Raw genomic sequence first — 17,604 nt, forward strand, 5'->3', positions numbered from 1 at the left:
TGTGTGTGTATGGCTCATGATGAAATGCTGTTTTTCACTTGTTGTCCGTCTTGTCTTCATCTCCACAGATTTACCTCAGATAAGACTATAAGTGTGGTTAGGGTTAAGGTGAAACATTCAGTGTGACTTCTTGGTATTGAGATAATATCTACTGAGATAATCCTCTGACAGGATCTCTCTTAAACGATACATTTTTTTGGTACAACAACATGTGACCCCCATGAAAAACTATAGTTGATGGTGGTTACCTTGACTATATTTGCTCCAAGTAAACAAAAACATGTTCACAAAGTCTGCACTAGCAGGGATTTGATGCGTCAATAAGTTCTGGCGCAAAATAATGTAAGACTATAAACTCTAGGGGGGTGGGGACTCGAGGCAGGTTCTCGGTAGGATTGACAGCTATGATTGCAGGTTAGGACTCTTATTTTGAAAATGGCAGCTTGGGAGCCAGGACTGCCTGATGGTGCAAAGCTGTAACTGTTCTTCTTGAAGGATACCTTTTGAAATAAAATACAAATAAATAAAAAATTTGCTTGACTCTGGCACTCTCCTGGGTGTGTATCACCAACTCAATGAAAAACTATAAATTGTTTGTCTGCATGGATCCCCAAGGACCTACTGTCTTTTTAATCCTTCAGAATGCACTTCAACTAGGGCCTACAATATCTTTGACCCGGTTTGACACACTTTACACCATTCCAATAAACAATGTTTCATGATTCTGTCTCTTCAGTCTCTACAGCCTGTAGGCCTGTCTTTTTGCCTTCAGTTTGACCTCCCAAGCAAAATTATTTTTCTCCCTTTAAATTTGCAGTTCTTTTCATAAAGGACAGCTGCATGTCGGTTACCACCGTCTGCCTTGATATTGCGTTGCATTCCTTGACTCCGCACGCCCTCTTGTGTCCCTGATTCTCCATTTCCAGCGGTCTCGCACTGCGGTCAAAGCAGCCTTAAAGGACAATGCTCGTTTTTGACAACCTGGACCTTATTTACGACATATAAGACGTTTGACTCACCGAGATCACTTTGGTGTAGTTCGGAGGCTTGTAGAAGAAATTTAAAATCCAGCGCAAGCCAGTATATCCATGTAATGGCGGTGCTCGGGGCACTTAGAATGCAGTTTCTAAAAATCTATTTTCTGCCGCGAAACAGTTGTTTTCATCAATCTGTCTTTATGAATCGCTAGTTGTGCTTACATAGAGCATAGGCCTGTTGTGGTTTTTCACATTTTTCACGTAGGCTACGCGAAGAGGCCAGCGACTTTCGCCGCACTGTACTGCAGACAACGAAAGAACGCACAAAGTTATGCCTTTGAGTGAAGAAGAAAAACGGTAACGTAAAATTAACAATGAATCATCAAACTATGTTCTTCCACTATGTGTTTAATCAGTAACATTAAAGCCAATTATATTAGCCCAGAGTTGTCATTCGCCAGTGTCGCTTTATTAGTCCTGCTAAACTTGGTTGAAGTTTAGTTAATGTTATAGCTAGCGTTAACGTTAGCTAAGTGAACCTGTCTTTAGTTTTCGCCATTGTCTTTTTTCCCTTTCTAAATCTGATGTTATCCCATGTGTAACGTTATGCAAATGAAAAACGTTACTAACGTTATGTCCAAAATTATGATTTTTCTCCTCAGACAATTGAGAGCAAGACTCGGTGAGAGGCCCTGTCAAAAGAAGTTTATCTGCACCAGTCCCAAGAGTAATATCTTGGAATTCCCTACTCTGAAGGTTTCTCTCTCTAGAAAACTGTTTATTTTCTCATAAAATACAGCCTACTCTAGAAAAGACCCTTTTCACAGTATCCATCTTGACACAAAGCCAGGTAAACCTACATCCTGTGAAACAGACTGACACCGGTGTCATTAATAATGTTAATCAGTCTGTGTCCATGTGTTGGTCAATCAATGTGCCAGTCTGGCTCACAGGATGTAGGTTTACCTGGCTTTCAGTCAAGATGACTGCTGTGGAAAGGGTTCTATTTGTAGTATTACACACACACACACACACACACACACACACATACATACATTCATTAACGAAATGCCCTTGTCACATGCATTCGTGCCTATCTTGTTTCATTTGACTCTGTTGTGTTTCATAGGATAATTTGCCAGACAGCTATGATTACCATGTCTGCGATTACCAGGCAATTAGTGAGACGAGTGATCACGTTAACTTCAAGGGAACTCTTCGGATGGGCCTCTCATCAGAGGATGAAATAAAGCTGTGGTTAAAATCTCACACAGTCACCTGGAGGGTGGACCGAACATATCCAGGAAAGGGCAAAAAAGTTATTTTCAAGGTAACACACAGGTTTTCGGAGGAGTAAATACAGTATAGGTCAATTTCACAACTTGCTTTTGAAGTTAGAAGACATTTGAATTTCCAGCTACGATGCCCATTGCAGACGTTACTATTAATGATGTGAAAGGGTATTAACGTAGATTATTGCCACATACCTATTTATAAAATAACATTGTATTGTCCTGTAAGGTTGACTACAGATGCCAGCATAAAACTAGACCTCGGGGCATGGAAACAATACCAAGCAGCAGCAAGAACACAGACTGCCCTGCTAAGATGACTGTCACACTCGTTCGCACCAGGGTTATAATAGTTTTGCTTTTTTCATTAGTTTTTATTTTTATATCGTTTTAACTTTTTGTGTTCAATTTCAGTTTAGTTTTAATTAGTTTTTAAAGCAGATTTGCTAGTTTAGTTTATTTTTTATTTTTTGATAATGCTTAGTTTTAGTTTAGTTTTTATTAGTTTCAGTATCAGTTTTAGTTTTTTTTTTCTGCGCTAGCCTCGTGAGACCATCCTGATCTCACAAGCTCATGTTGTTTCACTCTGTGCAAAACAAACCATCTGGCGAACATCAGATTACTTCTGCGCAGGGGCACAGCTAAAGAAATAATGGAGGATAGATTTAATATCCACCCAAAATACTAGGCTTATGTATGAAATGAAAAAGACTAAAACTAAGGACATTTTCTCTACAATTTAAGTTTATTTTAGTTAGTTTTGTAAACACACAATACAGTTTTAGTTAGTTATCGTTTATTTGTAGACCCTAGTTTTTATTTTTATTTCAGTTAACTAAAATGTTTTTTCACACCTAGTTTTCGTTTTTTAGTTAGTTTTCGTTAACTATAATAACCTTGGTTCGCACTCAAGTGAGCAGAGGCAGACTGAGTCTGTAAGTAGGACTTACTGTAATTATTACAACATCTTTGAAAAATGACATGTAAAAATTGTGCACTTGTACACATATTACAATTACATTTGCCACTGTTTTGTCTTGCATAATTTTTTTTTTTGTTAAAGAGCAGTAAAGAACATTTTTGTCTAACATGTCTCATCAGAAGCACAGATCCTCATGTGCCTACGTTTCCTACAACGGTGACCATCTGCAGTGATCACAACCACAACATCAATGTGGCTGATGCACTCAGGTACCGTGATGTGGCGGACAAGACACGAGATAATCTGGCCAAGCTTTTTGAAGCAGGACACTCTCCAAGTTCAGCCTTAGATGTGCTGAAGTACGATCTTCAGGTGGAACCTGGGGATGACTATGTGTTTGCCACAGCAGACCGAGCACTCTGTCCTACTCTCGAGTACTGCTACAGGTAATGATGCATAATGTATAATTAAAATAATGCATGAAAAAGTTGCAATATTTTGAAAGTTACTGTGTGTACAAATTACTTAGTAATTTATTGTCTTTGGACAGATTTTACCATCAGATATTCTGTCAGGAATATGGAAGCTCAAAGGGAGTCCAGATGACAGTGGCTCTAGAAAGGCAGGTTGAGCACTATAACATTGAGGTCAGGGACCAATGTGCTAAAGCAACAACAACATCCAGTGGCAAGCAGCTTTTGGTGGCCATCTGCTCCCCTTTAATGAAAAGAGTGCATGCCAATCTAAAGCACAGTGGGGAGATGTGCTTTATGGATGCTTCGGGCAATATGGATCGGCATCATTGTCGGGTATTCCTGCTGTTGACCCACAGTTGTGCTGGTGGCCTGCCGCTTGGAATAATCATCACCCAGTCTGAGGAAGAGCAGGTCATATTTGAGGGCCTAGAACGTTTGAAGAGCCTCCTTGGTGAAGAGTCCTTTTCAGGCAGGGGAGAGTCAGGGCCCATGGTATTCCTTACAGATGACAGCAGGGCAGAGAGAGGAGCACTCAGCAGGGCCTTCCCACAAGCCAAACTTCTCCTCTGTTCCTTTCACCTACTGCAAGCTGTATGGAGATGGCTGTGGTGCAAGGAGAATGGCATCAGTATGTCAGACAGAGCTACACTGTTTGCAGTCATCAAAGACTTGTTATATGCCAGGGAGGAAAGTTCATTGCACAGCTGTTACCATCAGGCTTTAGAGAGGTCTGTTTTGAAAAGGTTGGTGTTGACAGAATGACAGCAGAACCCCGGGCTCACACGCTTGCGTTTGATGCGTCAATATTGACGGATGCCATTCACTTTCAATGGCTGCAGCCGAATGGCATTCTGGTTCCGTTGTTGTCCCGGTGCGTTGCGTTGCCTGAAGTAAAAAAATATTCAACTTTCAGATGCGTTGCCGGAGCTGCCGACCAATCAGATGTCTTGACGGAGAAAGACGTCATCGCAAGGCGGGATTTTCACATTTTTCGATACCAACATGGAGGACAATCGCTGTTTGTTTTCAGGATAGGATGTACCCAATACCTGCGGGCACCACGTTCACGTTGCCTCAACCACAATGCATAGACGATCGCCACACGTTCGACCAGATTAGCGCAGTTTCGGACAATGTGATTGGTTGTTGTTGCGTGCGGCAGACACGCCTTCCGCCATACGTTGACGGACACGCATCAAACGCAGCGGGAACGCGCACGCAGCCGTACAAACAGCTGATTACGGAACTGTCGAGCAAGTCTTGAGCATGCGCAAAAGGAACGCAGAACGCAGCATCAATCCGTTTCAAGGTCTATACATGACGGACCAAACGGTTTCGAAAAGGTTTGAAAGCGATTGGAATTTCAATCGGGTTGGGGCATTTCAGTCGGATTGAGGTGTTTATATGACATATTTTCAATCGGGTTGACCTTCCAAACCTATTTGAAACCGATTCAAACTGTCCATGTAAAAGCACCTAATAATTTTGTTACCAAGGTGATTTGCTACCTATATGATTGGTTTGAAGTGGTTCTCACGCGGCGGGTTGGCCACCCCTGCCTGCCGTAGACATACAGGTAGAGATGTGCACCTGTCCCATGGGTAGCAGTGGTGGGCCCTGTAAACACCTGTCCCATGGGTAGCAGTGGTGGGCCCTGTAAACACCTGTCCCATGGGTAGCAGTGGTGGGCCCTGTAAACACCTGTCCCATGGGTAGCAGTGGGGGGCCCTGTAAACACCTGTCCCATGGGTAGCAGTGGGGGGCCCTGTAAACACCTGTCCCATGGGTAGCAGTGGGGGGCCCTGGAAACACCTGTCCCATGGGGAGCAGTGGTGGGCCCTGGAAACACCAGGCTGCTGTCATCCTCCACCAGAGTGCCAAGCACCACTTTCCTGCCACAAACAGCAGCGATGAGGGCAAAGCTACTCTACATCGCAACTGGTAGTAAGTATATACAATATGGGGTAAATTGTGCTCTCTTCTTGATAAAGTTGCTTACGAAAAGGTGTCATACAGTGTAGTATAAACACAATAGTGTTCTTGATGGAGGGTGTAACATTTGGTGGTTTTATCATATTCTTTCATTTTCAGAGGATAATGTTGATGTCCAGTTTTTGAAGCCGTTAAGAGAAGAGGTGCTACCGACGGGGACAGACCTCGACATCACCAATGACACCTGCCGAGAAGACACAGATGTGGAAATGGTAGCTGAAGAGATTCAACAGGCTGGTTCAGAGGAAGGTACAGTATTCAATCAGTATTCTTTCAGGAGACCTGATGAAGACATAGCCCTAGTTCAGTGTGTGGTATTATTTAGGGAAGTATACCAGTGCATAGCCCCATATAGTATAGTGCCTATTAACCAGCTAATGAAGACTTTCTCATGTAATACTGTACTCTAGTGGTGGAAAGAGGTACAACAACCCCTACCACTCAACTAGGACTCTGGTTCTTCTTGTTCTTAACTTATTATTGGATCTTGTTTTGCAGTATCAGATCAAGCCCCAGCAGCAGGATTTGCTGAAATGTGCCAGAAGCTGTTAGCCGTGGTCAACAGTGACTCGTCTTTCACAGCCGCAGCAGAGGCCGCAGCAAATCCCTCCAAGATCATCACAGCCTTACACATGTTTGGCCGCTTGACACCGGCCTGGCATCTGTAAGGTCTAGAGCCGTCCGTAGGGCAGCCAGGCATGCCGGCCCTGCAATCCATGCACAGCCAACAGCAGTAGCCAGACGCAGGCTACGCTTGGGTGGAAGACGTCGACTCGCTGCTGGACACCCTGCCAAGGTCACGACAGGTCCTGACCATGTTTACGGCCAGTCAGCCAACAGGGTCCGAACACCAGCTCCCCATTATCTGGCACACTCGGTGTCAGAGGGCAGAAGACACCCAAAATGAAGGTAATAGTAACTCAATTGTTTACATTTTTATTCTACATATTGTATGAGACATCCAGTCATGTGTCCTCCTTTCCCACTCTTTCTCTGTTCTCTCTCTACTCTTAATAAGAAAAACCAGAAGGTCCACACACTATAGCTAATTTTAAAGGGCCCAGTATCTAAGGGAAAAGTAGCATTCCATTTATTCAGCATATTTGTGTTCTTCAGGCTGATCATGTTATGGTTCTGGCCGTTCGTCCCTGTTCCTGGCCCGGACCCTCATCCCTCGCCCTCATCCCTCACCCTCATCCCTCGCCCCTGCTCCTGGCCCGGACCCTCATCCCTCGTCCCTGTTCCTGGCCCGGACCCTCATCCCTCGCCCTCATCCCTCACCCTCATCCCTCACCCCTGCTCCTGGCCCGGACCCTCATCCCTCGCCCCTGCTCCTGGCCCGGACCCTCATCCCTCGCCCCTGGTCCGCTCTGCTTGCCCCTGCTCCTGGCTCGGACCCTCATCCCTTGCCCCTGCTCCTGGCCCGGACCCTCATCCCTCGCCCCTGCTCCTGGCCCGGACCCTCATCCCTCGCCCCTGCTCCTGGCCCGGACCCTCATCCCTCGCCCCTGCTCCTGGCCCGGACCCTCATCCCTCGCCCCTGCTCCTGGCCCGGACCCTCATCCCTGCTCCTGGCCCGGACCCTCATCCCTCACCCCTGCTCCTGGCCCGGACCCTCATCCCTCGCCCCTGGTCCGCTCTGCTCGCCCCTGCTCCTGGCCCGGACCCTCATCCCTCGCCCCTGGTCCGCTCTGCTCGCCCCTGCTCCTGGCCTGGACCCTCATCCCTCGCCCCTGGTCCGCTCTGCTCGCCCCTGCTCCTGGCCCGGACCCTCATCCCTCGCCCCTGCTCCTGGCCCGGACCCTCATCCCTCGCCCCTGCTCCTGGCCCGGACCCTCATCCCTCGCCCCTGCTCCTGGCCCGGACCCTCTCCTTGGTGTTGTCATGTCTCATACTGTGTTTTTAGTTGCTGGGGGGGAATCCTGTGTTTTATTTACTTTAATTATTTTGTCCATGCTGTTGATGATGAGATGAGATATACTTTATTGTCCCAGAGGGAAATTTGTCTTGGGCATAGTGTCACAGTTGCAACAAGCCGACAACAATAAGACATTGACAACAAGTAAACATACAACATTCAGTACAGAGCATCAGACTTATGTGTTTAATAAACAATAATGAAATGTGTTATGTATTTCTGAAATGCTTACCTTTTCTGGTGGGTTTATAAGGTTATTTTATGTCTGGCGATGCATGTTCTTCTAGACAAATTAAGTATTCTTGTGTCAACTACACAACCTATGTATTGCACAGGTTTGTTCTACATTGCACTACATTTTATTGTGTGGAACTAAACGTGTGTTGCACTGAACACTCAATTTCTTGAATGTCTTGAGTTCAGAGTTATTCATTACAAATTACACATGTCCATCCCCCATATTTTTGAATGAATATGATTCACTGAGAATTATAGGAATACAACTAAACAAGCTACATCTGGAACATATTTATTAGTTTTGCATCTAGCAAGTGGACCTCCTAGTAGAGGAACACACGAACCGTCCAGTTTAGTTTACTGACTAATCGAGATTGCAAATAGGGCGAGATGACTAATTATTAGGCATATTGCCTATAAAAGGCTAGCGTCTTGTACCAGCCTATTCGTAGGCTATTGAATAGCGAGGGCCAGGCTATTATGACACTTGTCTAAAACGTTAATTTGCTTAGTTAAGAGGAGTGCATCCGAGTCATGATCGGTCTCCAGTTTATATTATACCTTCATGGTCATGATCCGAGTGCATCACACATAAATGATGACATTTGCCGTTAACACAACATTTATCTTGAAATCCACATGCTGCAAACATATCCCACCCAACATAATTTTTTAATTATTATTAAATTAAAACACGTCAGTCGGTCAATTTGCAGAGGCGAGCAGAGAGCTGAGGAGCGCGTCAGAGCAGCCTCTGCGTCGGAGGGACGCGCCAGCCAATGAAAACGAAGTGGGAGGGGCATTGAGCTAAACTGGCTTGGGAATCGTTGGCACGCCGCTGGAAGTGCTGTCCAATCACGGCCCTGCACCCTCTGGCCCTTCCAGCTGACGTCAATTAAGTGCTCAGGCCTCAGGCCGCAAGTGCGGTTTGCGCACTCAGATTGGGATTCAGCTAATGAGATTGACGGCGCATTGATACTAATTGTTATGCGGTCGCAGCCGTGAGTATTTACCACGGCTGACAATCAGAATCAAGTATCCAAACTCTCCGTTGTAGAAAAAGGAATTCGACAGCACTTGCGACATATAATTTGCTGACGTCAAAACATATTTCTCACTCTAGTGGGTGTAGGACATTTTATTTTACGTGATGCTTTTCTTGTAGGCCTACATGTAAATTAATTTGGTGCGGAGTCAAATTTCCTTTACATTATAGCACAACCATCTGTGTTACCCTCAAAACATTGCTGTTCAAATCATTTCGTGGTGATAAGCGAACTACATTACTGTGAATCTTGTTTGTGATGAAAGGACTTCCTCCTAAGAACTGATCATGCTTCACTGCGGTGGCTGTTGAACTTAAAGGACCCGGAGGGTCAAAGGGCCCGTTGGATCGAGGCCCTATAAGAGTTCACCATCGAGCATCGGTGGGGCAGCAGACACACCGACGCCCTGTCCAGGAGCCCCTGAGCTGAGCAAGCTTGCTGCCACTGCAGTCGACTGGAGGCTTGAGGGGAACAGTGGGTCTGTCTGGTTACCCCACGCCAGCCCGACGGACAGCAAACCCTGCTGGAGGAGATGACCACCCCTGAGATCAGCGAGCTCCAGCACCAGGACACTCATCTCGACCCCGTGGTCCGCTGGCTGACACAAACAGACCCCCCAGCCGGGAAGAGGCCGGTCCCCATTCCAACACCACTAAGGCTCTCCTGGGACAGTGGGGCTCCCTCAGACTGCAGGGTTGCCTGTACCGCAGGTGGGAGGAGCCGAGGAAGGGAAGTGGCAGCTGGTCGTCCCGGAGGCTCTGAGTAGGGAAGTCCGCCAAAAGTCAATGGGGGCTGTACGTTTTCTTGCATTGAAACTGCCTGAGCTGTACACAAAGTGGGACCATTGTACACATACTCACCAAAATGTGTACAGCCCCAATACAGTCCCAATGGGGGCTGTACACCCGAGTGTACAGGCCCGATTACACCACCTGGGGGCGACTCCGAGCCGCCGCCAACCGCACTATGGGGGCCTATGGGCCCCGTACACGGCGTACAACGCCCATGCAACCCGGCTGGAGGCCGTACGCCGCGTACAGCTCAGGCGGTACGCGCCTGGGCCGTACGCGGCGTACAACCCGGGCAGGTTCCTTGGACGGCTGTACACGAGTGTACAGCCCAGGCACTTTTCAGTCAAAAACGGCGTCCCCGACCACGCGACCTCTCGGGACGCCGTTTTTGTGCGTGGCCTCGCCAAATCTGAACCTGGCGCCCTCCGGAGGGCGCCGATGAGGCCTGCGGTGCCCAAAAGTGTCTCCGGCCGGTTTTGAGTTTGACCCCCACCGATCGGGCTGACGTGGCCTAACGGCGTGCAGAGTTTCGGACCAATCAGAGAGCTCGATTTTCAAAGTTGTCCGATCGGCACGACGTTCGGTGAGCGTGATCAAGCCCTCGGGGCCTAAGGGCCCTCTGTACGTCGGACCAATCGGAGCATCCCATATGGGCCAATCAGAGAACGGGATATTCAGAGCGGTCCGTTCGGCACATATCCGGCGTGCGTGACCGGCACCTCGAGGACAAAGGGCCGTACGGGTTTCGGACCGATCGGACCGCTCAATTTGTTTTAATACCCTACAGTACACAGGCGTGTACAGCCGCCACAGGTCGGTGTACAACCGCAATAGGTTTACATGTTAAAATTAAAATTGCTCGGATTGGCTCGAAACCTATGCACAGTAACAGTACACCATGGAGACATGAACATACTGCCATATCAGCCTCCTAGACCAAGAATCTTTAGAGATATTGACCCGTGTACACTGACATGTGGGGGCTGTACGCGGCTGTTTCTCATGATTGGTTGGGAGTAGGAGGCTGATCTCAGAGTATGTTCATCCCACCCTTTGGTACTTGAGGATCCCCGCTTTATAGCCTCCTAGCCCCCACCACTTTGGAGAAATGTGGCGTGTACCGCCGCCACAGGTCGGTGTACAAACGCAATAGGTTTGCATGATAAAATTAAAATTGCTCGGATTGGCTCGAAACTCTGAACGGTAACAGTACACCATGGAGACATGAACATACTGCCATATCAGCCTCCTAGCACAATAATCTTTGGAGATATTGACCATTAGGGTAGGATTAGGCTTAGACTCAGGCGCTTGTTTCTCCAAAGTGGTTTGGCCTAGAAGGATGCCACTTGGTGGTCTTAGACTACCCTTTGGTGGCATGAACATACTACAGTATCAGCCTCCTAGCCCCCACCGCTTTGGAGAAATTTGGCGTGTACAGCCGCTATACATTCCTATGGCTGTTGTACACATCATCTTTTTAATTTTTAAAGGTGTTGTCAAAGCACTAGAGGCCTCAAAAGTGGGTCAGTGGGTCATGAGTGAGTGCCCTTCGAGACTGTGCAGAGGAATTTCAGCTAACCCCTCTAGAAAAAAAAAATCCTCACATCTCCAAATTTGACCCAGGACACTGTCAGGCTCTAAGAGTACAACACCCTTCTGTGCAAGAATTGATCATTTTGATCCAAAATGAAAACCGCTTAATCTTGGAGGCTGACGCTGAAATATGTTGATCCTTGGACACTCTAGAGCAATCTAAGATTTGATTCATATCTGTGGGATGTTTGTAGGCCGTACGGGAAAGGCGTACAGTGCCAATAGGTTTATATGGCGGCTGTACATTCCTTTATTTCCACACTTAACGGAGAGCTAGGAGGCTGATATTCCAGTATGTTTATGTCAACACTTGGTACTTTAACACCACCGAGCTATAGCCTTCTACCACCAATTGCTTTGGAGAAACGGGCGTGTACAGCCGCCACAGGTCGGTGTACAACCGCAATAGGTTTACATGTTAAAATTAAAATTGCTCGGATTGGCTCGAAACCTATGCACAGTAACAGTACACCATGGAGACATGAACATACTGCCATATCAGCCTCCTAGACCAAGAATCTTTGGAGATATTGACCCGTGTACACTGACATGTGGGGGCTGTACGCGGCTGTTTCTCATGATTGGTTGGGAGTAGGAGGCTGATCTCAGAGTATGTTCATCCCACCCTTTGGTACTTGAGGACCCCCGCTTTATAGCCTCCTAGCCCCCACCACTTTGGAGAAATGTGGCGTGTACCGCCGCCATAGGTCGGTGTACAACAGCAATAGGTTTGCATGGTGAGTGTACGGGTCAATATCTCCAAAGTGCAAGGTCATAGCCTCTCCCAACCACCACCTACCCCCACTAATTCCTAGGCTAGCTTTCAAATGAAACCATCCGTGAAGCTCTACGACGTTCCATTAATTTTATCATGTAAACCTATTGCGGTTGTACACCGACCTGTGGCGGCTGTACACGGCTGTTTCTCCAAAATGGATGGGGCTAGAAGGCTGACACTCGGTGGTCTTAGAGTACCCATGGGTGCCATGAACATACTACAGTATCAGCCTCCTAGCCCCCACCACTTTGGAAGGGGATTATTATAAGAATATAATAATTATATTATTCTAATTATCATAATTATAATAACAGTAATAATACTAATACTAATTATTATAGTTATAATCAATTAACCTTTTGGTTTTGTGAGGGTTTCTGTGTAATAGATTTAATTGTTAGTGTGTGTGAAAGTGCAAATGAAAAGAAAAAAGATTATATTAATTAGTTGTTATATAACTAGTTATTAGCTGATTACAAAACAAGGGTTATCTAACCCTTAAAACGGGGTTATCTAACCCTTAAAACGGGGTTCTGGTCCACCTTAAACAGTCCACCTTAAAAAAGTACATTTCCTTACACAACACGCAAGTTCAGTGCAGAGTAGAAGAGAGAAGAAAGAAGACACACAAACTAACGGGTGAGTTTAACATTGATTTTTAATCGAAAAAAGTGATGTATCTGGATGTGAAAATAAAGATAAAAGGCTAATGAATCGATTTCTGCCAAGTCTGTGAGGAATATCCTGTGAGAAAAGTTTTTGTATGACTTTTAAATGCCCGTAGCCCTAATGAAATGCGCTTGGACATGCGTTCTTTCACTCGACGTTTGCTTTAATGTAAAACTCATGTACCTTATATGAAAATAAAGAAAAAGGGATGGGGAAATGAATGATATAAAGCATTCCATGCTATATTGTGAGGAAACTTGAGAAATATCGTTGCAAAGTGTTGCCACAAATGGCGGAGAAAAATGTTCTCTAGTTTTTCTCTCAGGATATGGCATTAACATTGAAAACAATATTTCTCAACTTTCCTCACAATATTGCATGAAATGCTTGATATCATTCGATTCCCCATCCATCTTGTTGTCTTTCTTTTCATATAAGGTACCTCACTTTTACATTAAACCCAGCCCGCAAACGTCGAGTGAAAGACCGCATGTCTCAATGCAAATTAGGCCTACTCCATACTGTACTTTAACCATGTGCGCTCACTCTTTCACTCAACGCTTGCTGGCTAGGTTTTAATGCAAAAGTAATGTACCTTATATGAAATGAAAGACAACAAGATGAGGAATGGAATGATATCAAGCATGTCATGCTATATTGTGAGGAAAATTGTTTCTTATTGTTGCAAAGTGACATTTTTCCTCTCTGCAGATGGCTCTCACTTTGAAGCAAAATTAAACAACTTTCTTGACATGCTTCTATGGCTGTATTCAATGATATAGATACACTGTTGTGATAAAATATTAAATGCTAAAATGTGGTGTGTGTGTTTTCTCTTTCAGAATTATTTGAATCATGCCTTCATGTCCGATGTGCGACAAGGAGCTGTCTGCTCTCAGCGGACACCTCCTCACAGTCCACCACATTAAAAATAATGAGGAGAGGATGATTGTCCTCCAGCTGGCGCGAGGGCTCATCGGCATCCGCACCAGCCCGTGTCCGGTCCCGGGGTGTGGCCACAGGAAGTCACATCTTCAGAGGCACCTCCTAATCGGCCACAAGGACTTCACAATGGAGGAGAGGTCTCTGTGGGAGGACCACGCCAGGAGAGACGAGGCCATCAGGCGGTTGGCTGCTCTGCGGGCCACCAACCCAACCGTCCCTCTAATGACCAGTTGGGATGTTGAGGAGGATGAGCTGGCGCCTCTGCGACTGGATGAGGAGGAAGAGGACATCACCGCTGGCCCCTCCACGAAGAAGCCAAAGGTGTCGGGTCCCTGCGGAGACCCCAGCTGCGTCCGCTACCGTGCCCGGGCGCAGTCGGAGGTGAACGGTCTGCGGTCCCGCCTTCTACAAAAGGACCACAAGATCCGCCAGCTGAGCTGCCATCAGCGGGTGGCATTAAGACCGGCTCTTGTGCAAGGGCCAAAGGTAAGAATTATTTCTCTGTATCCTTTCTCTCTATCTGTCTATCTATATATCTATCTAATAGATATATAGATTTTCCTCAAAGGAAAACCGTCGTTCACGTTGATCAGGACGGCGGTGGCCAAATACGTAGGTGTGCACACATACACGTACACACATACACATAACAGTGTGAACAACACTCATAATACAAATCTTGTTACACATGGCACTTGAATAGACTGGTGTGTTTTCCTACAAGTTGATTTGGGATGCTATTCTGTCTCTTTTTTTGTCTCTCTGTCTGCTATGTGTTTCAAATGTGTTTCAGACAAAGGACAGTGCGACGGCAGGACAAAGGAAACTGGTCACGGACATGCAGTGCCACAGCACGTCCATGGCTGACAAGTTTTATGCCCTCAACCCTGACGAGGACAAGGCCATGGAGGTGAGGGGGATCATCGCTTCTGCCCTCGAGGCGCCTGAGGAGGAAGAGAGGGGAGGCAGAGGAGGCAAGAGGAGGGCAGAGGCAGCAGGTCCCGCCGCGTCCCAGCCATCGGCAGCGAAGAAGGGCAGGAGGGAGGAAGAGACGGAGGACGAGGGCAGCGGGGATGAGTCAAAGGTTAGTTAAAAGTTGTGTTGTTTATTATTTGACAATCTTGAAAATCCATTCATTTGTGACAATCAAGCACACACAAATAGAGACAATACACCCAACTGTCAAGGATCACTAAAGAATGAGGCTAACCTTGTGAATGTCCTTTACACTATCCTCTCCAGGTGCCGTACCAGGAGTCAGGCGATTCCTCCCCTCCGGTGTCCTCCGAAGAGGAAGGAGAAGAGGAGGAACTGGTAGGTATATCTTAAAGTGGTGATATATGAACAGCTGTAAGGTCAGTCTGTATTTAATGTCAAGACTAAAAACAAAATGCTGTTTTGCTCACACAGGTTGAAGTATCCCCACATCAGAGGTGGCAGCTCAGGAGCCAGACCAAAGTCCTGCTCCCGCGCCTCAGAGGGTACAGTATGTGTCGCCCATGAAGAGGATCCAGGCCAGGAAGACACAGAAGGTCCTGAAGGTCATGACGACCAGGACGGTGAAGAGAAAGGCCCTGCTCTTCGGGAAGGCACATGTAAGTGGCTCACATATAAACACCTCTTCTGTCAGCCAATTAGTTATTGCATGGTAGTTTCTGTGTTAAATGTCACCATCAGAAAAAGACTGACAACCGTCTTGTCATCAGCAGGAGTCTGAGAAGGAGGAGGAGGAGAAGGAGGAGGAGAAGGAGGAGGAGGAGAAGGAGTGTGAATCTGTTCTATTTATATCTTTTAAGTTAATTTCTATTTATATTTATATTTTTGTTAATGTTTCTATTTATTATATTTTGTTAATAATTTTAGTGTTCATTTGTAGTTGTAGTAGTTCATAGTTAGGTAGTAGTAGTTAGATAGTATAGTTGTGTTATAATAGTTGTTAATAAATTTGTTTTGACCTAAATTTGCTGTCTACTATTTATTTCATTTCCTTATCTCATTGAAAAAGCAAGTTGCCTTTGCATACCTTTTGCACACAATGTAGCCCAATATGAGCCACAACCTGTGCTTATTGCAGAGGCTTTCTCAGTAGACACTACTGGAAATGCCTTTACATTAAGCTCAGGTTGTGGACACACACCACAGAGCTATATGTGGCCTACTATGAGCCACAACCTGTGCTTATTGCAGAGGCTTTCTCAGTAGACACTACTGGAAATGCCTTTACATTAAGCTCAGGTTGTGGACACAGCGTATTGCCATGTAAACCTATTGCTGTTGTACACCGACCTATGGCGGCGGTACACGCCACATTTCTCCAAAGTGGTGGGGGCTAGGAGGCTATAAAGCGGGGGTCCTCAAGTACCAAAGGGTGGGATGAACATACTCTGAGATCAGCCTCCTACTCCCAACCAATCATGAGAAACAGCCGCGTACAGCCCCCACATGTCAGTGTACACGGGTCAATATCTCCAAGATTCTTGGTCTAGGAGGCTGATATGGCAGTATGTTCATGTCTCCATGGTGTACTGTTACTGTGCATAGGTTTCGAGCCAATCCGAGCAATTTTAATTTTAACATGTAAACCTATTGCGGTTGTACACCGACCTGTGGCAGCTGATTGGTTGATCCCAGCTGCAGGCATTCAATCTGATAGAACCATGGCACTGAGAGAGGACAAAGGTGAATTACAAAATGAAACCAGAAGGGGCAGACAAACACAAACAAACACAACTGAACAGGTCTTGCAGAAAAAGACCCCCCCACCACCCGTAACAACCTGCAATGCAAAGAAGGGGCCGGCTGGACAGATCCATGCCACAGTATCGGGTGGGGGCACCCATGGAGAGAGTGGGGGTCGACGTGGTGGGGCCGTTCCCCGAAACCCAGGATGGGAACCGGTACATCCTCACGGTGATGGACTACTTCACAAAGTGGCCGGAGGCCTACGCCATCCCTGATCAGACCGCCATGACGGTAGCAGATTGCCTCGTTGAGGGGATGTTCACAAGGTTCGGGGTCCCGGTTGAGATCCACAGCGACCAGGGGCGAAACTTCGAGTCCCAGGTGTTGGAGAAAGTGTGTGGCCGTCTGGGGGCACGTAAGACTCGTACTACTCCGCTGCACCCGCAAAGCGACAGCCTAGTTGAACGCTTCAACAGGACGATGGTCACCCAACTGGCCATGCTGACCTCAAAGCATCAGAGGGACTGGGACCGGTGGACCCCTGGCCTACCAGTCCGCCACCCAGGAGTCCACCGGCTGCACCCCTGCTGCTTTGATGCTCGGCAGAGAGCTGCGGACGCCAGTGGACCTCGCTTTCGGCAGACCCCCGATCTTACGGAGGCAGGAACCCCCTGGGAAAGACTACACTGACACGCTACAGGAATGGTTGGAGGCGACTCATCAACTGGCTCGGGAGAACATGGCCTCTTCAGGGGTCAGGCAGAAGAGAGCGTACGACACACGGTCCTGCCAGAGGGAGTATCAGCAGGGGGAGAAGGTGTGGGTATACAACCCCAGGCAGAGGAAAGGGCGGTCACCAAAGTTGGGCAGTGACTAGGAAGGGCCCTGCCTGGTCTTGAAGAAAATCACGGAGGTGACCTACCGCGTGCGGTTGCAGACATGCTCGCGGGTTGTGGTCCTTCACCAGGATCGCCTGGCTCCCTTCACCGAGCTGGACCACGACCCCCTGGGAGGGGTCAGGGACACTGCTGGGTCAACGCCACCCCCTGGGGGCGCCGGGGGGGAGCCGTCACCAGCCAGCAGGCAGAGGACACTGCAGAGACGGTGCCGCCTGACAACGCGGGGGGGGGGGGGGGCTGCCTGGTTCAACTGGGGCCCCTCTACCCCTGAACCTGAACTGGCCCAGGACGAGGAGGCACAGGGTAGGAGGGGACGGCCCCCGCAGTGGATGGACTCTAGCTACGAGACTGGCTAGAGGGCGGAGATAGCTAAGCGCACCGGTA

The sequence above is a fragment of the Borostomias antarcticus genome (assembly GCF_949987555.1).
Source record: "Borostomias antarcticus genome assembly, chromosome: 22".
In the NCBI taxonomy this organism is placed as follows: domain Eukaryota; kingdom Metazoa; phylum Chordata; class Actinopteri; order Stomiiformes; family Stomiidae; genus Borostomias; species Borostomias antarcticus.